This window comes from Leucoraja erinacea, chromosome 1 (assembly GCF_028641065.1).
Source record: "Leucoraja erinacea ecotype New England chromosome 1, Leri_hhj_1, whole genome shotgun sequence".
NCBI classification, from domain to species: Eukaryota; Metazoa; Chordata; class Chondrichthyes; order Rajiformes; family Rajidae; genus Leucoraja; species Leucoraja erinaceus.
In genome coordinates, this window is record NC_073377.1 from 99879120 (window position 1) to 99906328 (window position 27209).

At 42.5% G+C, this 27209-nt stretch overlaps 1 protein-coding gene across 1 annotated transcript in view; it reads right to left on the minus strand.

Annotated features, from left to right (window-relative positions):
* cfap299 (cilia and flagella associated protein 299) overlaps positions 1-27209 on the minus strand; it is a 639847-nt gene that overhangs the window by 8688 nt on the left and 603950 nt on the right. The gene's annotated exons all lie outside the window — the stretch shown is intronic.

The window sequence follows — 27209 nt, forward strand, 5'->3', positions numbered from 1 at the left end:
CATTTCTTTGTCACAACTATGTCAAGGATAAAGTAAAATACTTCAGAATTCTCCTGTTCTGAGTACGAACTGCAATCTTCTCTGAGGACAGTGATATATAATTGTAGCTATTAATGGTACTTACTTACAAAATTCTTAAGGGGTTCTTAAGAGGTTGGACAGGCTAGATGCAGGAAGATTGTTCCCGATGTTGGGGAAGTCCAGGACAAGGGGTCACAGCTTAAGGATAAGGGGGAAATCCTTTAAAACCGAGATGAGGAGAACTTTTTTCACACAGAGAGTGGTGAATCTCTGGAACTCTCTGCCACAGAGGGTAGTTGAGGCCAGTTCATTGGCTATATTTAAGAGGGAGTTAGATGTGGCCCTTGTGGCCAAGGGGATCAGAGGGTATGGAGAGAAGGCAGGTACGGGATACTGAGTTGGATGATCAGCCATGATCATATTGAATGGCGGTGCAGGCTCGAAAGGCCGAATGGCCTACTCCTGCACCTAATTTCTATGTTTCTATGTTTCTAATGTTGTCCTTTTAATTTTAGTTTTGAGTGACAGTGAAAGACAATGCAGAAGATAGTTTGGAAAGACTTGCTTCCTGGGTGTTTGTGAAAATAACATCAATTCTCCATGAAAACCCCAGGCGCTATTGGATAACAAAAGGTTTTCAGTGTCATTGCAGATTCCTGGTGAAAATGGAGAGAAAAAAAACCAAAGAACCAAAAATAGTAGTCAACAAGAGAGTAAGGAATGATGAGACAAATTCATTAATATCTTAGTAATATTACAATGAAGCTTGGGGGTAGCAGTTATTTTTCATGCGTTATGCAATGACAGATTGCTTTTATTTTGGTTGTATCTAAGTATACATTGCTTTGTTAACTCCTGCCAGCAACATACCTCCCAGCATGCTTTCAGTTTGAGGTTATTGATAGGTAATTGCTCTGAAACAGGTTACTAGTATTCATCTTTAAAATGTGACTTTCCAGGTGGATTATGCAGTCAATGCTCATCATTCTTTACCTCAAGCCTAATTAACAACTTCAGAAAGGCTGAAAACTCTTTATCTGTAGCTGCTTGAAGAGAAACCCAGTTGCGCTTAAAGCCTTGGTCAAAACGTAGTGACAATGAACAGCTGCAACAGCAATAATGTGGCAGCGAACTTGGATTAAGACAGATAGGTTCTTTAATCCAAGTTCACTGTCGGTGTCTGCGTGACGTTTGCCGCTTTTAGCTTGTTTATGTTTTGGTGTGAGACAATGCCTCGGGTATGTGACAAAAAATCTCACACCTAGGATTTGTGCAATGTTGACAACTCTGAGCTCCAGGAATAAATCACTTGTCAAGCTCTTCAGCCGAACAATGTTTGGTGATTTAAAATATGAGGGGCCAAAACTACCTTAAAAAGAAATTAAGACTGTGCTGGATCTAATTAGAGGTGTCTGCATCTTGTTGAAATCAGGCCTCCAAATAACTCGAGAAGTATCACTGCCATTCTGTACTTTAGCAGGAATTTAAATTCAGTGCTTATTGTGCTGGATGTTTATAGTTTGGGCTTCGGCCATAACAAATCCTTCGTGCCAACTGAGTAATGCACCCCCACCAGTTTAATAAAAAGTTGGTTTGTGTTGCCTGAAGAAAATGTTGGATGAATTAACAAGTTTTTGGAACTAGTTATTTTATTATGCTCAAAATCCAGCTGAGTTCACAATCACATCTGGTGATGCAATATACTGGGCGGGATGACACTGCTGTTCCCTCACACCAGATTGTTGCTCTTTGCAGTTGATGCCATTTATCAAGGGTATCCTTCCGAATGTGAATTGTTGTTCCATTCAGATGCACAAGAAATTGTCCGTGGCCTTAAATATAGATTGATGGTGTAGTTTAAAAATGTGAAAAGTTGCAGCAATGTGTTTTAAAAGGCTGCCCCGTGGCACTGCTTTACCAGAAAATACCAGAAAAACGCAAATATGTGCTGCAGTGAAGGGAACCTTCTAGCTTTATCCACTATGACCTACATACAGTTGCTCTGCTCCCACATCAAGATGATCAACGCTTAATGGTTTCAGAAGTGAGAAAGCATTTGTGCATAAAAACACTGCTAAAAATATGTGGACTGCCGTGCTTCAAGTAGGAGGCTCACTGCCCCTTACTTGGGTTACTAGCGATGAGCAGCATTTACCGCTACTGATATCAATACTCTGTAAATAACTAAAGAAAATAACAAGATCCTTACACAAATATTATTTTGCCTTGATGTGTTCGATAGTTTTACAGATAAAAGGAGCTATCCAAGGAACATATGAGGCATTTGATAAAGATAATTAATGTGGAAACAAAATTATTTCCACTAACAGAAGAATCACAGAGCACAGATTTTATATAATTGTGCTGCATAATCACATTTTATTTTCAGAATGCTCTGGATTTGCAATGAGAAGATACAATGGGGATATCAGAACTTGCCTTTAAAATGGAGAAGATGTGACAGCAGTTATTGGAGTGCACAGCCACAAACAAGCAGTTATATGCAGAAGTTCAGAAACTGCTTTTAGATGTAGCCGACTTCTACAATAAGCACTCTTTCATAGGCCTTACTTTTGAAATGATTGCAATAGCATTAATTTGTTCACCAATAAAGAACACAATGTGAAGGTCAGACAGAATCCCTGGATAAGATGGATAGGTGACATTTCAGGTCAGGACCCTTCTTCACACTGTAGAAATTCAAAGAAGGGTCTCGACCCAAAATGTCATCTATTCTTATTCTCCAGGGATGCTGCCTAACCCAGTGAGTTACTCCAGCACTTTTGTTCCATTTTTTTTGGTAAACCAGCATCTGCAGTTCCTTGTTTAGTAAAGGACATGTGCGGCAATTTGCGTTTGCCAGTTTTTTAAGGTACAAGGTCGTCCATCTTTAATTTACATTCTGTAGAATATTTAGGTACAATTTACGTTTTGCATGTGTGACTGAGGAGACAAGACAGATTTGTTGAAGACCCTCCATTGATTGATAACATGATAACATGATAACATAATTGCTTCAGACTGACTATGAAATAATAGCAGAAAATATTGGAAATATAAACAAGAATAAGTAGCATTCTAAGATGTAATGTTGGTAATCAATTCAATTTGATCTTCTATCATCATAGATTTGGTTAATGGTTTTGTTTAAGATGTGTCCCTTTCAGATGCTGAATTATCTGGCGTGGACTTCCAACATTTAAATTTATTTTTAGATTTCCAATTTAATTTCTATTTCAATAACCACTGGAAGGGCTTATGGAAATGATTTATTTTGAAGCATGGAACCAAAATGGGAAAGTTGAAGATTCCTGTTCAATTGTGGAATCAACCTGGTAATGTTGTGTTGTAATATTGCTAATTTCCAAGCTTCCCCCCAGTTTAGTTTCAGTAAAAACACTGCATCAAGCACTTGAAACAACTAAATTTTATTTTAACAAAAGCGCGTCCCTGGAGTTCAACTACAGTACCTATCCCACCGCGGGTTTGATCCTTGTATCTGCCTGTTCAAGCCCTCTAGGCCTCGTTCCGACAGAGATACGCCTCGTGGTGACGGACTTTTATATGTCCCGGGACCTCGAGGGGCCAAACCACATGGGGGTGGTCTCTTAATAACCCAATTACAGATATCGATTAACCCCATACATAACAGACATTTCCCTAACCCAATAATACAACAGCTCATACATTGTATAAGAAAGAAAGCTCTCGAAGGAAGCTAACAAGAACAAACATTGAAACGTGCTCTGAGATTCAAACAATTTCTCCAAGGCTCAACAGTTTAACCAATCATCAATTAACAGGATGACCTCCTTGCAACATTACTTATACTGTTTACAATGCTTTTGTAGCGACCCAATAGAAATGATGCATTTAAGGTTAGTTTGCAAAACCGCTATACATGTTATCAATTTAAGAGAAACATGGATAACACCTGGACCCCTTATCATCCTGCATATCAGTCTGAGCCTAGACTGGCTGGCGCCAATCAAAGCCTGTAAAGTTCAGCTGACAAGGGTTAAGCAATTCTGACAAGTATACAATACAATTTAATACAATACAATACAATTTAATTGTCATTTGGACCCCTTGAGGTCCAAACGAAATGCCGTTTCTGCAGCCATACATTACAAACAAATAGACCCCAGACACAACACAATTTACATTTTACATAAACATCCATCACATTGCTGTGATGGAAGGCCAAAAAAACTTATCTCTCCACTGCACTCTCCCCCCCCCCCCCGGTGTTAGAGTCAAAGTCAAAGCCCCCGGCTGGCGATGGCAATTGTCCCGCGGCCATTAAAGCCACGCCGGGTGGTGCGAGGTCGCACACCGGGTCTTGGTGTTAGAGCCCCCGGCGTGCGCTCGCAGAGTCCCGCGGCCATTCCAAGCCGCGCGGGGCGGTGATGTTAGGCCCCGCTCCAGGAGCTCTTCGACCCCGCAACTCGGGCGGGAGAAGTCGCCGTTGCAGGAACCCTGAAAAGCGGTCTCCCTCCAGGGACCCGCGGGCTCCCGGTGCCGCCGTCCGCAGACCCGCAGTTGCAGCCTCCGAATCGGCATCAGCAGCAGCAGCAGCAGCAGCAGCAGCAGCAGCTCCACCACCGCTCCACCCGCTCCGGACTCGGCCAGCTCCACGACGGTGAGGTGAGTCGGCACCAGAGTCCCCGGCTTCTTCTGTTGGAGGCCGCTCCTCATTTGCAGCCCCAACGACAACGAAGACCCGACAAGAAAAGGCCGGGTCTCCCGTGCAGGGAGAGATTTAAAAAGTTGCCCCCTCCCTCCCACCCCACCCCCCACCCCCCCACACACACACCCCCTAACAAAAAATAACAAAAACTACATATAAACATAGACAAAAAATAATAAAAACGCGGACGGGCTGCAGAGGCCGCTGCTGACCAGAGTCGCGCCGCCTACCGGACTTCAAGTGCAGGGATCTTCCATGTTATGGTGTCTTTAATTTAGCCAATATTAACAGTGTAATCACAACTTATTTTCTGCCTATGTCACAATTATGCATCTTAACTCTTTTTACTGAGAAGATCGTGGAAGATGTGGAACTGAGGCAAAGGAGCTGTGATGTCTTAGGTCATGTATGGATTAGCAAAGAGAAGACATTGGCGGTTTCAAAGTGGATAAATCTCCAGACCATGACCAACTGCATTGTTGGATCTTGTGGTTAACTACGGAGGAAATTGTGGAAGGTCTTGCAGAGATATTTTCATCGTCTTTAGCCACAGGTGAAGTTTCAGAAGACTGAATGTTGTACCATTATTTAAGAAAGGCAGCAAGTACAAGCTAGGGAACTACTAACTGTTATGACTGATGTCAGTGGTGGGAATATTGTTGGGGCATTCTCCAGGACATCATCTACTAGCATTTGGGTAGGCACGAACTGATTAGAGATAGTCAGCATGGCTTTGTGCATGGGAAATTATCTCTCACAAATCTGATGAGCCTCCTACATGTTGCATTGCAGTCAATATTATATTTGTCACACCTTTATTTTGCACACAAATGTTTTATCACTTCTGGAACCTGTTTCCATGCTGTATGGCTGCACGTATCTATGAAGCTTTTCTTCGATCAGCAATTGCGTACAGTGGAAATGTGTAAGAAGTAGTTTAATGCAATTGAATGAGATGTGGTGATATCTTGTGAGCACTACTTTTATAATTCCCAATGCACAGCATTGTGAAATGCGGACTTAATTATTTATTGGAGTGGCTCTCATGTCAAGTTTCTCCCCTCTAATTTTGAAGATACTCGGCAGGATTTTCCATTGTACTGCTTGGAGTCATAAAGCTGCAGGAAACTGCAGATGCTGGGATCTTAAGCAAAACACAAAGTGCTGGCAGGACTTAAAGTGTCAGGCAGCATCTGGGGAGGGAATAGGCAGGCAACACTATGGGTCAGGACCCCACCTCGACCTGAAATGTTCCCTGGCCATTCCTTCATTGGATGCTGCCTTACCTGCTGAATTCCTGCAGCAATGTGTGTAATCAAGGAATTTCTGATTATCATTCCATTTCCCCGGCCATTGCTACTTAAATGGATCATGTTTGAGATTAGCTACCTTACCATAGGATCAAGGAAACTTAGTTTCACAATCTCCTTCAGAAATACTGTTCAAATATTCCACCTTTGAATAATTTCGATTCTATTGATAGAAAAAAAATATGATTTGAATATAACTATCAAGAAACCTACGATAGACAATAGACAATAGGCAACAGGTGCAGGAGTAGGCCATTCGGCCTTTTCCCCATATCCCCATATCCCCCGACTCTGCTATTCTTAATAGCCCTATCTAGCTCTCTCGTGAAAGCATCCAGAGAACCAGCAATGATAATAACCCTATTTTTAACACAGGATGGAAATTGGATGCACAGGGTGCTGAGTTTAAGACCATGCTGGTCTGTGATGGTCAAGGGACCTTAATTGTCTGATTTCTATGAATATTTGAGGAAATGTGTTTGTGCAGTCAGACTGTGTAGCAAGTGGTTGGTGTTCTCAATCGAGATGTGCTAATCTCTTGAGAATATTTCTTCACAAAAACTCCCACTGAAACAAAAGCATGATATTCCAATGTCCTTAGTTTTCAGAGCAGCCATCATGGCTAACTGAACAATGAAACTTCTGACCCACAGTGACTGTCACCCTGCTCCATTCCCCTCCTCTGTACGCTCATCTCCCACTTCTTCCATCCCTTATACCCCTATTAAGCACCCTTCACGTCCCCTCCCTCACCCAGATCCCTTCCATTGATATTCATCCCTCTGGAATTACTTTTTGCTCCTCCTCTCTTTATCTGACGCACTGTTGTCACTTTTTCATCTACAACTTTTATCCCTAACTTCACTCATTGCCAGTCAACCTCCTTCATCTGTATTCATTTATCACTTGCCAGGTTTTGCCCCTCCCTCACCTCTCGTTTGCATCTCTCCCACCTCCCCCTATTCCATCAATTTGAAGAAGGGTCCAGATCCGAAACATTGCCTGTTCATTCCCTCCACTGATGCTGCCTGATCCATTGAGTTTCTTCAGCATTTTGGTTTTTGTTCAAGGTTCCAGCAACTCCGTTCTCTTGTGTTTCAATGAAACATCTTTGTCAAGTTTGTTTCCTGTATTTCTGACCCATGAGCCTTCTTTTAGCATTGTCTGTTTTTATTTCAAATTTCCAACATATGCAATATTTTGCTTTACACCCCGTTACAAAAGTGTTAAAATTGCCTTCCCTCTTGCTTTCATAAAATTGCCTTTATTGCCTCTTGCTTTCGTAACATATCTTACTGAAATCAACAAATATACATGGGCTGCTGGGCTTCAAAATCAGTGAAATTAAAGTTTCAGTCTCTTGGTTGGCATTTGCAGATGGCCATAAGTCAATCTGGGCCGGGGAATTGGATGCTGTGAAAGAGGATTCAGTGCTTTGGGAATATGTATGCAGCAACATTTTCTGTTTTTGGTCTGTAAACTCCAGGGTGCAATGAGCCAATGTGTGAGCCTTTGTTTAGCAAAAAACTCCTGTGACCAAATGACTCGAGAAGGGAAAATCTGTGCAAATATGGACAGACAATCTATGTTTGGCATTGAAAAATCTTGACAAATCAAGGTAGAGTATGTTCAGAAACTTCTGTTGGAAACAGCCTGCGGCTTTGATGTGTGTCACATATGCAGAACATTGCAAGAAACATTGGCTACAATAACGCAACAACATGTGTTTGCCATCGGCGGCTGTTTGCATCAAAGGTCCATTATTGACAAATTTTGAAACCATTAACACCACACTTGGGCAAAATTGTTATGTGGTTTAAGGAGGTTGGGAGTTTGAAACTGTTAAGCGCTTGACATCATATTCCACATGTTGGTTCCAGGTGTTACATTCGCTTTGAATAGTAATGTGGTTGAGTTCACATACTAGTGTGTGGTTTGTTTTAACTCACCCCCATTCTGAAGTACTAATTCTCTGAAGATTTGGTTTTTAATTTAAGGTTTGGAACATTGCAATTAAAAGCAATGGTGAAAATTATCAGCATTATTCACCAGAGGGGCAATTTGGACCCATATTAGCCTTTGGGAATAGGGCCAATTGTAGGTAATGGAGTGCAGGTACATTGGATCAACCATGATCTTTTAAATGGCAGAGTAAGCTGAAAAGGCTGAATAGCCTACTCCAGCTCCTAACATGTGTGTTTTGCATTTTATAACCTTTCCCTCAGTCTTCCAGAATACTTTTGCTTCATGCTACGGTTTAGTTTTATCTTATGTACCTTGCCCAAGTGTCTTTTATTTGGGTCCAAGCTTTAAGTTTGCGTTACCAATTTATTTTGGAAGAAATTAGAACTGAATCCAATGGTCAAAGATGTAGTTGCGTTTCAGAAGGAGCTGTTGTACAATGATCAGGACAGTAACTTCTCAATTATTTTATCTTTCCTTTCCAAAGAAAGGTAACTGTGTCAGTCATTAACACTCCTATCATGAGTGCAAACTCAACAAATGTACAAATCTCCTGTTCTGTGCTGGTCACCTGTACTTTATGAAATTATTTTTTTTTAAGTGATTCATTGAAGTAGCTTTCCATTTTCATGCACTTGAGAAAATGTAACTATTTATTTTTGCCATGTATCCTACTTCAGTAAATGAAAAATATTTATAAAATATATAAAACTATGCTCAGCATTTGACCTTAAGTGGTTAAACATTTTACTGTAATGAGTTTGAGGAATTTCCATTATTTTCAATGGGAACTGGCCAGCCATTTTTGGCTTGGTATTTTGGATGAGAATTGACACATATAAGTGTAATATCAAGAAGTACATCCACATTTTAAAACAAAAACAACTGGGTGACCAAAAGAATAGATTTGTTCCAAGTATGGAATTCCATTGTATCAAATCACTTCCCATTCATTCTCATCATAGAAAGTTCCTGATTCAAGCATAAAATTCACCTCAGTTATTCAGGCTTCAGCACACTGAATCTATCTTTTGTCTAACTTTGGTTACATACAATCATCTGTCTTCTCAACAAATCTTACTTACTGGTGAAATACTTTGGAGGGATATTCATTGTGTGAAAATGGATTTGAAGCTCTTTAACAGCACAAGGGAAATAAATTATGATCACTTAAGTCATATTCAAATGCATCATGACTCTTGATTTTGTACATGTGATGGCAAAAATGACTGGCACAGAAAATAACCAATGCAAGATAGTCAAAATTGTCACAGTCTACTTCAGGTATTAATCCATCTCATGCAATTTGTGACATTTTTCCATTTTAACAACTTTTTTTTCTATAACTGTTTCTAAGGCTCTCTCACAGTATTCTACCTGCAACAAAACATCACATTTTATATGATTAATAGAAGAAAATGCATAAATACAAAGAGGTTATGTTATACTTTTATATAACACTAGACAAAGGGCGGACCCGTTAGGTCCCTTCCCTCAACGAGTGGTTTGGGGGGGGGGGGGGGGGGGGGGAGAGGCGGCATGCGGTGTCACACACGCACTAACCACCCCCCTTGATATTATATTAATGTTATTCATTTCCTCCTTTTACCCCATAACCACCCTATCCACTGACGCATAGCCCCCAACTCACAGGCATGTCTAGAGACGGATGGGGGGGGGGGGGGGGGGGGGGGGAAGAGAGTGAGGGCAGAGAGCGAAGGGGCAGAGACAGAGAGAGGGGCAGACAGAGAGAGATGGGCAGAGAGAGGGGCAGAGGGAGAGGGGGAGGAGGGGGTGGAGGAGAGGGAGGGTGGGTGAAGAGGGGAGGGTCGGCCGAGTGCTTGTCGGGAGGGGGGGGGGGAGGGGAGTTAACGTAACTCGTCATCGGTTTCAATCCAGAGGGCCGGAGGGGAGGGGGGGAGAGGGGGCGGTTGGGCCTCGGGCGGGGCGGAGGCTTTCGGGCAGCAGGCTGGTCGACAGTGAGCGAGAGGAGCCATTGTGACGTAATCAGCTCGTTAGATTTAAAAAAGATGCCAGATTTGTGAAGAATTTCTAGATATAACTCGGAAAATAATGAATCAAATTTTCAGATGAGATTTTGACAACATGAGGTAAATCTCTACCGGAATATGTAAAAATGTCATCATTAGCGCATCGAGTTTTTGAGGGGATGTGAAACACACACAAATAAATACGGACGACACAAGGACGACATAAACATCCAAGATCAGAATTTTACAATAATACTAGACCAAGGGGGACATGTTGGGTCCCATCCCCTCAACACATTATCACACTCGTCATGCAAGTCGTCTTAAATGCCCACCTAAACTGTTATTTGGCAACTTAAAAAGCTGGACTTTGGCGGGGGGGGTTAACGTAAATCGTCATCAGTTTCAATCCAGAGCCCCTGGAGGGGTTGGGGCAGGGTGGGGGGCCACCAAATCCAAGGCGGCTCGGGCGGGACGACAGGCCGGTGAATTGTGAGCGAGTGGAGCCATTGTGACGTCATCAGCTCGTTAGATCTCAGATTGGCGAACAATTTTAGTAAAAAACTCAGGAAAAAATTAATCCAATTTTCAGATGAGGTGATTTTTGAAATCGTGAGGTAAATCTCTACCGGAATATGTAAAAATGTCACCGTTAGTGCGTAGGGTTTTCGAGGAGATGTGAAACACACACAAATAAATACGGACGACACACGGACGACATAAACATCCAAGATCAGAGTTTTATAATAATATCGATAGATTGGCATATGCTTCACCTAGTGCTGGGTCCAAACCCTCCACGAGGGACATGGGATGTGAAACACACACAAATAAATACGGATGACACACGGACGACAGAAACATCCAAGATCAGAGTTTTATAATAATACTAGACTAAGTGGGACAGATTGGGTCCCATGTTCACACGGGAGAGCTGGTCCCCCAACGCAATATTCCACCTTTCCACCAATTCCAATATTGGTGGCCAGTGGGGGTGGGGGGCTTTCTGGAGCGTTAGTATGGGAGTTGTGGGCTGAAGGGACTGGTTTCCAGAGAGCTAGTATGGACATTGTGGGCCTGATGGATTATTGGGGTGGCAGCTCAGTCACTCAAGCCTGATGTGCTCGCTCACTCACGGCTGGTGGGCTGGCAGCCCATTTCATGCAGGGTGCAAGGCCACCAAATTCAGGTGCAGTTTCCTACCACTTCAAGCAGGATGCAAGGCCACCGAATTCAAGTGCAATTTCCGACCACTTCAAGCAGGGTGCAAGGCCAACACATTCAAATGCAGTTTCATACCACTTCAAGCAGGGTGCAAATAACAAATTAAAGTGCAGTTTCATACCACTTCAAGCAGGGTGTAAGGCCACCAAATTCAAGTGCAATTTCATACCACTTCAAGCAGGGTGCAAGGCCATCAAACTCAAGTGCAGTTTCATACCACTTCAAGCAGGGTCCAAGTCCACCAAATTCAAGTGCAGTTTCATACCACTTCAAGCAGGGTGCAAGGCCACCAAATTCAAGTGTAGTTTCGTACCACTTCAAGCAGGGTGCAAGTCCAACACATTCAAATGCAGTTTCATACCATTTCAAGCAGGGTGAAACCACCAATAAAGCACCATAAAACCACACAAAACATCACATAAACACCACACTCACAGTTCAGTAGACATTCAGTGTGTTCAGTTGATTCGCAGCTCAGACAGAGTCGTGACCTCTCCCTCCCCCATCTTGTAGAGACTGAGCGACACCCACATTTCCGGGTTTTATAATCCCTCCCCACTCCCACCAGAAGGGGCATGGCCTTCATGGCGTGATTGACAGAAGAGAGATTTTCAACATTTTTTAAACACTAATAACACTTTTATTTTTCATTGATGGGAAGAATCCTCTGCACCTGAGTAAGATGGCCAAAAATCCCAGCCGTAAGTGGTAGAGTTTTATCTAAAATCAATATACAGTGCAAACAGGAAGTTGTCAAGTTTAGACTTTTAACCATTTGCTGTGATTCATTTCAAACCAACCACCACCACCAATCATTTCAAACCAACCACCACCAACCATTTGCTGTGCTTTATTTCAAACCAACCACATTTTCATTTTCAAACCACATCAAGGATACTCAAGGTCAATAAAACTACACTCGCAGCTTAGTAGACATGTGTTCAGTGTTATTCACAGCTCAGACTGAGAAACGTGACCCTCTCGCTTCCCCCATCTTGCAGAGACTGACTGAGGCACTCAACACTTCCGGATTTTATAGTCCCTCCGGAAGGGGCGTGGCCTTCAGGAGAGAGAATCTCAACATTTTTTAAACACTAATAACTCTTTTATTTTTCATCGATGGGAAAAATCCTCTTGTCCTGTGCAGCGGATGGGGACTCTGAGTAAGATGGCCAAAAATCACAGCCGTAAGTGGCAGCGTTTTTCTAAAATCAATATACAGAACAACAGGAAGTGGTCAAGATCAGACTTTTAGTAATATAGATAGATAGATTTGCATATGCTTCACCTAGTGCTGGGACCAAGCCCTCCACGAGGGACATGGTGCTTCAAATATTTGAATAGATGGGAGAGGTTGGTGTTGTATTCCCGACAGCAGAGACCTTTAAGAGAAGACTTAGAGTCATACAGCATGGAAACAGGCCTTGTGGCCTGTTAAATCTTTCCCATCTCACCTCAAACTTATACCCTCTAGTTCTTGATTCCTCTGCTCTGGTAAAAGACTCTGCATTTTATCTATTCCCCTCTTGATTCTATATAACATTGTAAATCACTCATCAACCTTCAGTGCTCCAAGGAATAAAGTCCTATCCTGTGCAACCTCTCTCTATTATTCAGGACCTTGAGTCCTGGCAACACCCTCGTAAATATTCTCTGCAATCTTTCCACCTTGAAGGCATCTTTCAAAAGCAGGGTGACCAAAACTGAACACAATACTCCACATCCTGTACAACTGTGACATAACGTCCCAAATCCCTTAACTGATGCAGGCCAGCATGCCAAAAGTCTTCTGCACTTCCCTATCTACCTGCAATTTCACTTTCATGGAACTATGTATTTATACACCTAGATCCCAATGCCCTATAACACTTATGTAAGAAGGAACTGCAGATGCTGGTTTAAACCAAAGATAGGCAAAAATGCTGGAGTAACTCAGCGGGATAGGCATCATCTCTGGTGAGAAGGAATGGGGGACGTTTCGGTCTGAAGAAGGGTGTTTACCTGAAACATCACCCATTCCTTCTCACCAGAGAGGCTGCCTGTCCCGCTGTGTTAGTCCATCTTTTTGTGTCTATCTTCGCTCTATAACACTTGCCAGGAACCTACAATTCACTGTGAAGGTTCTGCCCTGGTTTGACTTCCAAAAAAGTATCACCTCACGTTAATCTGAATTAAATTCTATTTGCCACTCCTCAGCCCACTTGCTCAGCTGGTCAAAATCATGTTGAAATTCTTGATAACCATCTTCTCTGTCGATTTTAGTGTCATCTGCAAACATACTAATCATGCCTTCTACATCCTCATCCAAATCGTTTTTAGATGCCAAACAGCAATGTGCCCAGCACCAATCCCTGGGATACACTACCAGTCATAGGCCTCCAGTCCGAAAAACAACTTTCCACCAATCTGCTTCTTACCATGATGCTAATTCTATAACTAGTTGGATAGCTTGTCCTGTATACCATGCGATCTGAGCTTTCCATATCAATGGCCTTGCTGATCCATCTAAACTACATCTACATCCCTGCCCTCATCAACTTTCTTGGTCAAAAAACGTAATCAAATTCATGAGACATAATCTTCCATGCACAGAACCACACTCACTACCCCTAATTGACCCTTATCTTTCTAAATGCATGCTTATCTTATCCCTCGCAATCCTCTCCAGTAACTTTCCAAACACAGATGTTAGGCTTACTGGTCTATAGTTCACAGGTTTTCTTTGTAGCCATTTTTAAATGGATGCACAACATTAGCTCCCCTCCCTTTCGGTTTCTCACCTGTGTCTAACGATGATTCATAAATCTCAGTCAGGACTTCTGCAGTTTACTTTAGCTTCCCACTGTGTCGTTGGATATAATCGACATGCAGATGGCCACTTTGGTTTATGAGGGGCTCCATTCTCATTCAAGGTACATTTTTTTTTTCCTTAATATACATAAAATATGTTTGGATTCTCCTTAATCTTATCTGCCAGAGCTACTTCATGCCACCTTTCCTGATTTCCTTCTAGGTATTTATGAGAATGTTGCCAGGACTTGAGGAGCTGAACTACAGGGAGAGGTTGGGCAGGATAAGACTTTATTCCTTGGAGCTCAGGAGGCTGATGGGACATTCTTATAGAGAGAGGTGTATAACATCATGAGGGGAATAGATAGAGTTGAGGCATAGAATCCTTTACCTTGAATAGGGAAATGGAAAAACTCCAGGACATAGGTTTAAGATGAGAGGGACAAGATTTAATAGGATCCTGAGGGGCAACCTTTTCATTCAGAGGTTGGTGGGTATATGGAATGAGCTGCCAGAGGAGGTCGCTCAGGCAGATACTACAACATTTAAATGACACTTGGGCAGGTACATGGATAGGAAAACCTTAGAGGGGTATGGTCAAAATGGGGGCAAATGGGATTAGCTTTGATGAGCTATTTCAGTTGACAAGAAAGTCCTGTGTGTGCTTTACGATTATATGTTCGACAAGCCCCCACACTCCTCCAGGGAGAGTCTTGATCGAAGCTCTTTATACCTGACCCATATCTTCTTCTTTATCCTGGCCAGGACCTCAATTTCTCTCATTATCCGGGGTTCCATACTTCTACCTGCCTTGCCCTTCACTCTAACAGAAACATGCATAGCTTGAATTCAATTCAATTCAATTCATTTCAATTCAACTTGATTGTCATTGCACAAATAGGAGTATAGGTACAACAAAATGCAGTTTAGCGTCTGGTCATAGTCATAGTGCAAGATAGTAGAAGTAAAAATAAAAATACAAAATAAGCATACAATAAAAATAAAAAATACTGGTTAACAATGTGTGGATTGTGGATGAATTAAAACTGGTACATAGGCAAATAACTGTATACAAATGGGAGAGTCTAAAGATAGCTAGCGACGGGACTCTGAATTCAGCAGTGTAATGGTGTTGTTGAAAAAGCTGTTCCTCATCCTGCTTGTGCGAGACCTGAGGCTCCTGTACCGCCTCCCTGATGGGAGGAGGGCAAACAGTCCATGGTTAGGGTGAGAGGGGTCCTTGATGATTTTCCTGGCCCGTCTCAGACACCGTTTGTGGTGGAGGGCATCCATGGCAGGGAGCGGGGCACCGATGATGTGCTGAGCGGTTTTCACCACCCGTTGCAGTGTCTTCCTGTCAGCTGTGGTGCAGCTGCTGTACCATACCGTGAAGCAGGTGGTCAGGATGCTTTCGATGGTACAGCGGTAGAAGTTGGTCAGGATCTGGGGGGGGCAGGTGAGCTTTCTTGAGCCTCCTCAGAAAGTAAAGGCGCTGCTGTGCCTTTTTGAACAATTTTGTGGTATTGAGGGACCAGGACAGATCCTCTGAGATGTGTACCCCGAGGAATTTGTAGTTGGGGACGCGCTCCACCTCAGTCCCGTTTATGTGGATGGGGGTATGTCTGCCACCTCTGGTCTTCCTGAAGTCAACAATGATTTCCTTCGTCTTCTTGGAGTTGAGGACGAGGTTATTGTTGGCACACCAGGCTGCCAGGTTCTGGACCTCCTCCCTATAGGCTGATTCGTTGTTGTCGCTGATCAGTCCTACCACCGTGGTGTCTCCCGCAAACACACTTTTAAAAGCATCCCACTCCCCAATGTCCCTTTGTCCACAAACAACCCACTCCAATCAACTTTAGTCAGCTCCTGCCTATTACCATCAAAGTTGGCTGTGCCTCAGATTGGAACTTTAACTCGTGGACCAGCCCTGGCCTAATAAAGTCCATAACAGTTTTAAAGCTAATACCACAGTTCAAGCTTTGCCCTTTCCCTGTAAGCCCTCTACATATTTGCCTGTCAAATTTCCCCTTATCTAAGCCCTTGGCACAATGACAGTCCCAGTATGTAATGGAAAAGTTAAAATCCCCTCAATGACAACCCTATCTGTCTAGCAGTCTCCTGCAATATCCCAGTACATTTGTTGCTCTAATTCCATTGATTATTTGGGGGCCTGTAGTACAATCCCAACAAGGTGATCATCCCTTTTTTATTTCTCCTCTATACCCATATGGCCTCTCTGGCCACCTATACTCTGGACATTAAATTGCCAACTCTGTCCCTCCCTGAGCCAGCTTTCTACAATGGTGATAACGCCCTTGTCGCACATAACCTATCAATGTCTTGAGTTCATCCATCTTATCCGTCAGGCCTCTTGCAATGAAATTAATGCAATTTAATCTAACGGTCCTGCCTTACTCCCTGTTGTGCTCCTGCCTATTTTATCTATTGAATTTTGTGTCATTGACATCTGTACTGACTTCCAACCTCCCATCTGCCTCCCTACTGCATTTGATCTTGTGCCCATGCCAATCTTGAGCTTAAAGTTTCCCGAGCAGCACTAGCAAACCTCTCCGCCAGGATACTGGTCCATCTCCAGTTCAGGTGCAAGCAGACCCTCTTGTGCAGGTCACCTCTGCCCAGAAGTGATCTCAATGGTACCTCAAGATATAATATGAATCTCTGCACCTCGCACCAACTCCTCAGTCACACATTCACCTCTCAAAGAAAGAGCATTCACGTCGCGGACCTGTTTCCACCAATCTTTCCACCATCACGCATAAGAAGCGACAAGACAGGTACCATTGTATGCTGATGCTGAGAAGTGTGTTCAGCTCTGGCTGAACAACTAATCTTGTGTGTGGACTTGATAAGAAAAATAATCTAAAGATTACTACCCTTGAGGTCCTACTTTTTAACTTTTTGCCTAACTTCCTATATTCACTCTGCAGGACCTCTTTCCTTTTCCTACCTATGTCATTTGTGCCAACATGTACAATGACTTTTGGCTGCACATTCTCTAGCCACTCCTAAACATCCTGGACCCTGGCACTATGGAGGCAATATCAAGACCTATTTACTGCCACGGAATCTCCTGTCTGTCCCCCTAACTAATGAGTCTCCTATCATTATAACCCTGACTGATTTCATAAGGTCATAAGGAATAGTAGAATTAGGCCATTCGGCCCATCAAGTCTACTCCACCATTCAATCATGTCTTATTTAACCCACTGGAGGTCATGGTACCCCCTTGTGTTTCAGAGGCCAGGAACCACAGACCTGACTGCTGCTGTTGCTCTCCTCTAAATGTTCATCCCCCTACAGTATCTGGAAGGGTATTCTTATTTTTTGAAGGGAATGACCAAGGGGATTCCTGCACTCTCTGCCTTCTCCCTTTCCTGATGGTCGCCCATTTACTTTCATCCTCTACCTTTGGTGTGACCATCACGTCATAACTCCTACCATGCTCTCATTCTGAGGTTATCCAGCTACATCTCCAGTTCCTCACATGGTCAGTCAGGAGCTACAGCTCGATGCAGTTCCCACAGGTACAGTTGGGGGGACAATAGAAGTTTCCCTGATTTCCCACATACTCCAGGAGGAGCTTACCAGTGCACTGGCTGCCATCCCAATTGCAATAAGACTGAAAGCAGAATTGGTATAAGAAACAACCGCGCCTTATACCTCTGCTCAGCCGCCTCGCTAAAGCCTTTGATAAACAAAATAAGGAGAAACACTTTCCAGTGGCAGAATATTTTGTAACCAATGGTCACAGCCTTAGGTTGAGTTGCAAAAGACCCAAAGATAACAAGCAAAATCAATGGTGCTGAGATGAAGATGGTCAAGAGCTTTAAATTCCTTGATGTAAATATCACTAACAATTTACCCAATTCCATCCATATTGATGCTACGGTCAGCAAGGCACACCAACACCTATATTTCCTCAGAAGGGCGAAAAAATGTGGCATGTCTCCAATAACTCTTACCAATTTCTACAGAAACACCATGGAAAGCATCCTATCCGGATGCATCACGGTGTGGCAACTGCTTTGCCCAAGACCACAAGAAATACAGAGAATTATTATGGAATCAGCCCAGTCCATCACACAAACCAGCCTTCCTTCAACCACGCTCCGTCTACTATATCTATATTTCATGCTGACGGGACAGCAACCAACATAACAAATGATCACTCACACCTTAGTTATTATTTTCTCTCCCCTCTCCTGTCGGGCAGATGGTACAAAAGTTTGAAAGCATGTACCATCACATTCAAGAACAGGTTCTGCTCTGCTGTTATCAGATTCTTGTACAGACCTCGAAAATGGGATACATTCCCGATCACCCAATCTACCAAGTTATGGCCCTTGTACTTTTTAAAAATCCAAGCTTTCTCTGTAGCTGTAACTGAGCTGCACTTTGTTTATTTTTCACGTTTGCATCACCATCAATCCTGTCGTATATGTCACATTCACGTATGACAGGATTTGCCTGGATGTCATGCCAAAAAAAGTTTTTTTACAGTATCTCAGTACATGTTGATTATAATAAACCAATACCAATATCAATTGTGAATAAACGGGCTCTTTACAAACCCAAATGTTGTGATCTGCAATGTGTGCCTGAAAAGATGGTAAACCCAGATTTACTGATAATATTGGCTGAAGAATTGTATGAAGGGAAGATGCCCAAGACTACTAGGAAAGAGTGAGATTAAATACTGTAGGTATGGATAAAAGGAGCCAGCAATGTGGGACAAATTGCTTTTTTATATCTATAACATATCATTCTATAATTGTTTGGAGCCGAAGTATAAGGCCTTGAAGATTCCAATTCAGGAAAATTATAAAAGCAATATTAGGAAATATACAGGGATATGACCCTGTATCTCAGACTGTGATGGATTGTTATTCCACAATATTTTGTTAAGCTTTGAAGATTTGAAACCATGTAATCAACAAAAAGATCACATTGTTTAAATATTTCAACCCGATCATAGTTCAAACAGAACTTTAATAATAAGCATGACAGGCATGGATTATCGCATTATTTCAATCCGGTCAAGGGATGCGGAATATAATTTTTTATTATAATACATGTTTAAAAGGAATAACCCTGGAGTTATGCTAGGATTTAAAAAATATATATGTTTGTATAGACCGCTCAGGTGATTCCTTCTGGATGGAGCAGATTTTGAAGTAATTTCTTTACGTGGCTTTCTACATTAATCAATTTTTACCTGGAACATTCAAGAAGTGAATTTTAATCATGCAGGCTCCGTGAGCAACCCTGGTTCCACTAAGTAAAAAAAACATTTGATTTCTATGAATATCATTTTGTTAAATAATTGTATACACTAATTAGACACAAAGTGCTGGAGTAACTCAGCAGGTCAGGCAGCATCTCTGAAGAGAAGTAATAGGTGACAAACATCACCCATCCATTTTCTCCAGAGATGTTGCCTGACCCGCAGAGTTACTTCAGCACTTTGTGCCAATCTCCGGTATAAAGCACCCTCCACAGTCAATCTTACTGCATAAGCTAGCCTGGTTGAAATGTCCACACATGTCACTTGAAAATCAGCTGCACACAATCAAATGTTAATCAGTCTTATTGCATGGGGGAAACTTGCTCCAAGAAATGGTAAGTTTAAAATTAATGTTTCAGATTAGCTAAGTTGACGATAAGATACAAACTAGAATATAAAGTGTTTGGAGTTAGTTTAAAAATCAATTGCAAAAATGTGGCCAATGGTACTATCACCCACAAATACTCTAGGTCTGAATGGGAGTTGGATGGAGGCACTTTATTTCACCATCACCCTGCATTAGTAGGACCTGGCATGCTGAGCATCTACTATAGGTCTGCATTTCATCACTTTTACACGTTCCTTTGATTACATCTCTTTTTCTCAATGCTCTCATTAATCTATCAATCAGATGACTTAATCACCATAGCAATACTGAATTGAATTGAATTGAATTTCCTTTATTGTCATTCAAACAAGTTTGAACAAAATTTTGTATTGTACAGTCATAACAGTAAAAAGCGACAAAACACACAATTAAACACAAACATCCATCACAGTGAATATCCAGGCACCTCCTCGCTGTGATGGAAGGCAAAAGGTCTTATCTGTTCCTTGCTTCTTCTCCTCGATGTTGAGCCACCGCCGGGCGATGATAGATCGTGCGGCCGATCTTAAGCCCCGCGAACGGGCCGATTCAAACTCTGCGACTCGAGGCGGACAAAGCTGCTGTTGCGGGAGCTCCCGAAAATATCACCAACCAGGGACCTGCGAGCTCCAGATGTTACCGTCCACAGGGCTCACGGCCGAAGCCTCCAAAGCTCCGAAGTTGGGTCGCAGCCACAGCGCCACCACAGCCTCCAAAGTCAGCCAGCTCCGCGATGGTGAGTCCACAGGCTCTGCCACCAGAGCCCTCAAGGTCGATTCCAGTTGGAGGCCGCTAGCTCCACGATATTAGGCCTCAGCGCAGACGGAGACGGAGATACGACAAGGAAAAGGTCGCATCCCCGTTGAAGGAAAATATTTTTAAAAAGTTTCCCCCACCCCCCACATATACACAACTAAAAATAGACTAAAACATACTTCTAACAAAACAAAAAGAAAACAAAAAGAAAACAAAAAGAAGAAAGACAGATGGACTGAGGGCGAGTCGCAGCTGCTTGGGCAGTGCCGCCACTTCCAATAGAGGCATCATCTTATTGAATCTGACCAATCGTCCCCTTCCCATACACAAACCGACCTTTCTGTCCTGGGTCTAAGGCCACATGGGAACAGCACCACTCCTACAATGAATTCTCCAATTTTAGTAACTAACCTTCAAACAATTCCCTCCTTCCCCTCCAGAGTAAGGCCCCACCTGGATTCACACACATGGAAACTGGCTTCACAAGAACACCCTTACCACATATTCATCTTGGGTATCTGCCAAAAATTACTCTCACCTGTACCTACCTATCACTTGCCTGACTTTGTCCTGCACCCACCTCTCTTCCAGCTTGTATTGTATTGTATTGTATATCTTTATTGTCATTTCCTGAGTATTCGAACAAAAAAAAAACGTTGACCAGTGTCCATTCAGTGTGCATCCAATAAATAGAAATTACGGTAACAAATTTAACCTTCACAACAATCCGACCGGCAGCGGCACAACCCTCTGCTGCAGTATGTCCCGATACTGGCCAGTCCAGCAGTCTTCTCTTCCATGGTTTTGCAGCTAATGCCCACCTCTTCCCTGGATGGAGAACATGTCATGCATGGGTGGTAAGGTCCTTTGATGATGGAGATGGCTCCTACATCTCTTCCGAGCCCAATAATCCTGCTGGCGGTCTTCACTATCCTGTCTAGTTGGTGCGCACCTGCTTGCCTAGGTCAATGTGCCTTATCCCCCTCACGTAGGTGTGCTTTAGGCCTGCTTTACGTAGTCTTCGGAGAGGGTGTGTCGCTGATTTTGTTGACCAAGAGCTGTGGTGTTGGCCGTGGACATCAGGTTCAGACAGATGTAAAAAAATCAGCTCCTCGATGTCACCTGTCAACCACCATCTCCTTAGTTTTTCCCACGTTAAGCCTGACTTTGTCCTGCATCCACCTCTCTGTCCAGCTTTCTCCATCCCGCCACAATCAGTCTGAAAACATCACCTATCCATGTTCTCCAGAGGTACTGCCTTACCTGCTGAGTTACCCTACACTTTGTGTCTTTTTTGGATCTATTTCTTCCCCAATCTCTCTGCAAATTTAACTTGTTTCCCCTCTTGCACAATTCTGACCATAGGAAGAAGGACAACTGTTTCCATTTTCACAGATGCTGTTGTGATCTGGCTCGGGAGCTTTTTTCCAGCAGAGGTTTTGCCTTACCTGGTTTTTGCTTTTTTTGATCTATTTTCTTCCCCAATCTTTTTGGCAGTTTTTTAATTTTGACTGTTTTTTCACAGATGCTGGGTTTTTCCAGCATTTTGGGATTTTGCTTGTTTTTGGCAGTTTTTAATTTGATTTTTATATACCATTTATAATTATTTTGTCATTATTCACCAATGATATTTATAACGATGTTATCACTAGTGCAGCGAATAGATTGTGTGTGAGGACGGATTTAAGCCCTGACTAAAGGGATCGTAGACTCAATTTGTGGGTTAGCACATTTAAGACCGAGATGAGGAGTAATTCCTTTACTTACAGTACAGGGCGATGAATCTGTGTAATTCTCTACCATAGAAGGTAATTGAGGACAATTTCTAGTATATAATTAAGATGAAGGTCCCTGGCCACCACATGATGTGAGGCACCAGGAGACTGCAGGCACTGGAATTTAGAGCAAAAAAACAAACTGATGGAGGAACATATCTGGTCGAGTTGCATTTGTAATTTGAAAATAATTGTGAATGTAGAGGCATGGGGAGGGAGGATCAGTGGTGATCATATCGAATGATAAAGCAGCCATAAGGGTAGAATAACTAATTCCTCATTTTATTGTTCATGCATCTGTGCAGATATGTATATTTCCTGAGAACTTCACCCTTATTTGATGTTTTTTATGTGCTGCATTAAATCTAAGCAGACACCAGAATAGTCATGAAATTGAGACATTCTTGCTTTACAAAATCAGGTTGGGGTACTCTTTTACTTAAAAATGCTAAAAATAAGCTGGCATTTATAGTTGGCAGTTGTCTTTGCAGTTTTTGCTGTGCCATTCTTAAGATGATCAACGGGAAGAGGGTCAGTGCTGTTAAAGTGCACCACCCTTCATATTCCTTTTTGCTTTGTCATTTGTGCTACCATTAATGGAAGGAGGAAGAAAATGAAGTGAGCAAACATTGCTGGCTCTCCTATTTCATCTTCTTGTCACCTTGGCAGCAACATTCGCTGACGAAGGAAATGTAACGTATGAAAAGTCTCTGGACAATTTTCTGGCTGACGTGGTGTTTTTGATTCTCCAAGATGACATGGCAGCTGGTGGGTGCAAGCCATCGGGGATCATAACAGCTTGTGAACCAGTTTCTCTCCTCACGCACATTCATTTGTTCAGTGGATAGCACAAGATCTACTCAGCGTTCCTCAGTCATTGTGAGCAAGCTTGAAACGATAGTACCAATTACTTCGAAGGACTCCATGATGTGTACGTTTGCAGAGCTTCGGGCTGATGTTGAAGAGCAGCAGCCAAACCCTTCAACCAGGACAGTCATGGCTGATGTTGGAGCCTTCCTAGGTTTGCAACGGTAGCCAAATTTTCTGCTTCAGTTCTGAGAACAGGGTTTTGTCAAAGGCCAAGCTGCACTGGGTGGATGAGTGTAACATGATAATGATTTGGCCAATCAAATTTGGCTCGTGGACTAGCACAGCGCATATTTTTGTTAACTATAATTAAAGACATCAGAGAGGAAAGGAATCAAACACACTAATTAAATAGATATGAGGCATTGATAGATGAGATCTGGTACAAATCATTTATGTGTTCCATCTCAGCAAGCTTTCCCAGCGAACAGTGCCAAATTAAAGTGGCCGCAATTCTGGCACAGTTAATGGCAGCCCAAACCAAATAAAATATATCACCAGTCAAGCCTTATGAAATTAAACATCGTGATTCAAAGCAACATATTTTCTATGCAAAGTTGGCAGATGTCACTTAGTATTGAGTAAAATCCTGAGTAGGTAATAAATGGAATTTAGATTTGCAAGTTGCTAAAACGAAGCAAAAGTTACAAGATATGTTCAGCTTCATCTTAAGATTTAAAAAAAGACAAAAATGGATAAGGATCATATTTGGCATATTGATACTATTTCCACACCACCCCCCATCCTACTACTTCTCTGTTTCTGATGATGAACAAATGTGCTGCCAGTTTGCAGCGATGTTAAACACCATGTGCAGCGGAAGAAGTGGTTAGAGATGTTGTGGCTAATGAGATTGGAGGGTCAAGGCTGGAGTTGTGAGGAAATTGTGATGTTAGCACTGTCAAAAGGACAAGGATAATACTCAATGAGAGAGAGGGAGTGAGGCAGTATTGACTAGTGTGGTGGTCAAGGCAGAAGCTGGTTAAGTTTGTGTATAATGGAATGTGATTCAATAAGCAGCATTTGCCTCATAACCTGGAAGGGACTGAATATTGGGAAAGTTTGGCTAAACAAGTAAAGGTATGCAGGGAGAGAACCAGCAGAACCAATCTTGAGTGAAAATAAACAAACTGCTGGAGGAACTCAGCAGGTCAGGCAACATGTGTGAGTGAAATGTACAGGCCAGTCTTTTCTTCAGAACCAGCTGCCCGAAAGTGAACATGTGCTGGTTAGAAGGAACTTTGTTATAGGTGAAGGAAGTGGAAGAATGGAATAGTGATCTGAGGATATATTTGAGGAGTCAATGGTGATTTTCATCCCTTCAAAATGATCCCAGGTAAGTGGGCAGTTTTGACAGATGTTGGGTGAGGTGAGGGGTAATGTCCAGGAGGATTGAATGTGTTCAAATCATGGAATTTTTGGCATTACATCATGTAACATTATTTTGCCCTTTAAACTTAAAAGGAATGAAAATGTGAACCATATCAGGTGATATTATTGTCAGGGAAGTTGTTTTAGTGTCAAGGACTTAAACGGTGGGAATCCAGATCTTTGAAATTCAAATGTCATTCTTCTTACCCAGTTTACTGCAGCAACAATGGAAAGAGGAAACAGCAGTTCATTGCTCATTCACTTCAGGAATTCAACTCCTTTATCTACATTTGATCATGGTTACAATGATGACTGTAACTAAATAAACTTTAAAACTAAATAGCATTAACCACGTTAAGAATCAACAAGGAGTTATTACTGACTAAGTATCATGTGGTACCTCTGTCATTAATATCTTCCAATATTTTGCTGATTAAGGGCTGATTGATTAGACAGCAGCTGCCCAGATTGGATTTATCCTCTTTTTGTGGACCGGACATGCCAAGAATTTTTTGTGGATGCCAATATTGTTCTTGCACAAGAGAGGTTTGGCCACATGTGCAGATCGTTATGGAGCACATCTTTAGCACAATAAGCATAGCATTTGTGCATCTAGTACACTCTGTCAGCTCTTAATGACACCAGAAGTCACGGGAATGAGCGGCACAGTGGCACAGGTGGCAGAGTCGCTGTCTCACACCACCAGTGACCCAAGTTCGATCCTGACCTCGGGTGCTTTATGTGTGGAGATCTCCCTGCCGCCACTCCCTACATGAGTACTCCCCAGTGCTCCAGTTTCTTCACATATCCAAAGATGTGTGATCGGTAGGCTAATTGGCTGCCGTAAATTGTTTCTAGTGTGTAGGTAAGTGGTAGAATCTGGGAGGAGTTGATGACAATATGGGGAGAACTAGGAAAAAATGAATGAATGTAGGATTAGTGTAATGGTCAGCATGGACTCAGTGGGCCAAAGGGACTGTTTCCACGATGAGAAAAGTCCATAGTGTTTTATTGTCATGTGTCCCGAATCGGAACAATAAAAATAATGCTCTGTAAACACCATAATAAACAATAAAAAAGTTCAGTGTTATTATATATCTCTGTGACTCAATGGCTTACGGTCATTTTCTGCTAGTTGGTAAAGTATTGACAATTCTATCAACTATATTCTGAAGATTATAACGTTTGACAGGTCCTGATTAGCAGTCCTCCTTACATGCTTCGGAGTCCACAAATGCAGAACATTGCTTTTCCCAGTTCTGCATTGCAAGTAAGCGTGAAAGGTTGAGTATTATTCCAACTGCCTGCCAGTGACTTGATAAATGCATATTTTGCCAATCCACCAGGAAGCTTTACAGTTTGCCTGCACTGGTATCTTTCAAACCTAATCAGGACAAAGTCTTCATTAAATAAACGTGAAAAGTAATAAGGACAAGAATGGGAATCTATCAAGCTCATGGCTTTTGAAGTAAATGGGGAAGAGCATGCTGCCAGTCTTTATCTATGTCATTTCCCTACTTTTCCATCAAAGTCCTGTCAAAGCGATGGCAAATAATTGGAAAAATCCTGCGGGAAATTCCATATAGGTAGTAGTTTAAATGATCAGTAAGAACATGTATAAAATGACTTACAATGTTTCTCCCTCATTCATAGAAACATAGAAACTAGGTGCAGGAGGAGGCCATTCGGCCCTTCGAGCCTGCACCGCCATTCATTGTGATCATGGTTGATCGTCCCCAATCAATAACCCGTGCCTGCCTGCTCCCCATATCCCTTGACTCCACTAGCCCCAAGAGCTCTATCTAACTCTCTCTTAAATCCATCCAGTGATTTGGCCTCCACTGCCCTCTGTGGCAGGGAATTCCACAAATTCACAACTCTCTGGGTGAAAACGTTTTTTCTCACCTCAGTCTTAAATGGCCTCCCCTTTATTCTAAGACTGTGGCCCCTGATTCTGGACTCGCCCAACATTGGGAAAATTTATCCTGCATCTAGCTTGTCCAGTCCTTTTATAATTTTATCATTTTATATGTTTCTATAAGATATCCCCTCATCCTTCTAAACTCCAGTGAATACAAGCCTAGTCTTTTCAATCTTTCCTCATATAACAGTCCCGCCATCCCAGGGATCAATCTCGTGAACCCACGCTGCACTGCCTCCATCACAAGGATGTCCTTCTTCAAATAAGGAGACCAAAACTGTACGCAATACTCCAGATGTGGTCTTACCAGAGCCCTATACAACTGCAGAAGAACCTCTCTGCTCCTATACTGAAATCCTCTTGTTATGAAGGCTAACATTCCATTAGCTATCTTCACTGCCTGCTGTATCTGCACGCCAACTTTCAGTGACTGGTGTACAAGGACACCCAGGTCTCGCTGTACCTCCCCCTTACCTAACCTAACCCCATTGAGATAATAATCTGCCCCCTTGTTTTTGCCGCCAAAGTGGATAACCTCACATTTATCTATATTATACTGCATTTGCCAAGCATCTGCCCAAAAACTCAACCTGTCCAGGTCACCCTGCAACCTCCTAACATTCTCTTCACTGTTCACACTGCCACCCAGCTTTGTGTCATCCTCAAACTTGCTAGTGTTGCTCCTAATTCCCTCTTCCAAATCATTAATATATATGGTAAACAGTTGCGGCCCCAACACCGAGCCTTGCGGCACTCCACTCGCAACTGCCAGCCATTCTGAAAATGACCCGTTCACTCCTACTCTTTGCTTCCTGTCTGCCAACCAATTTTCTATCCACGTCAACACCCTACCCACAAT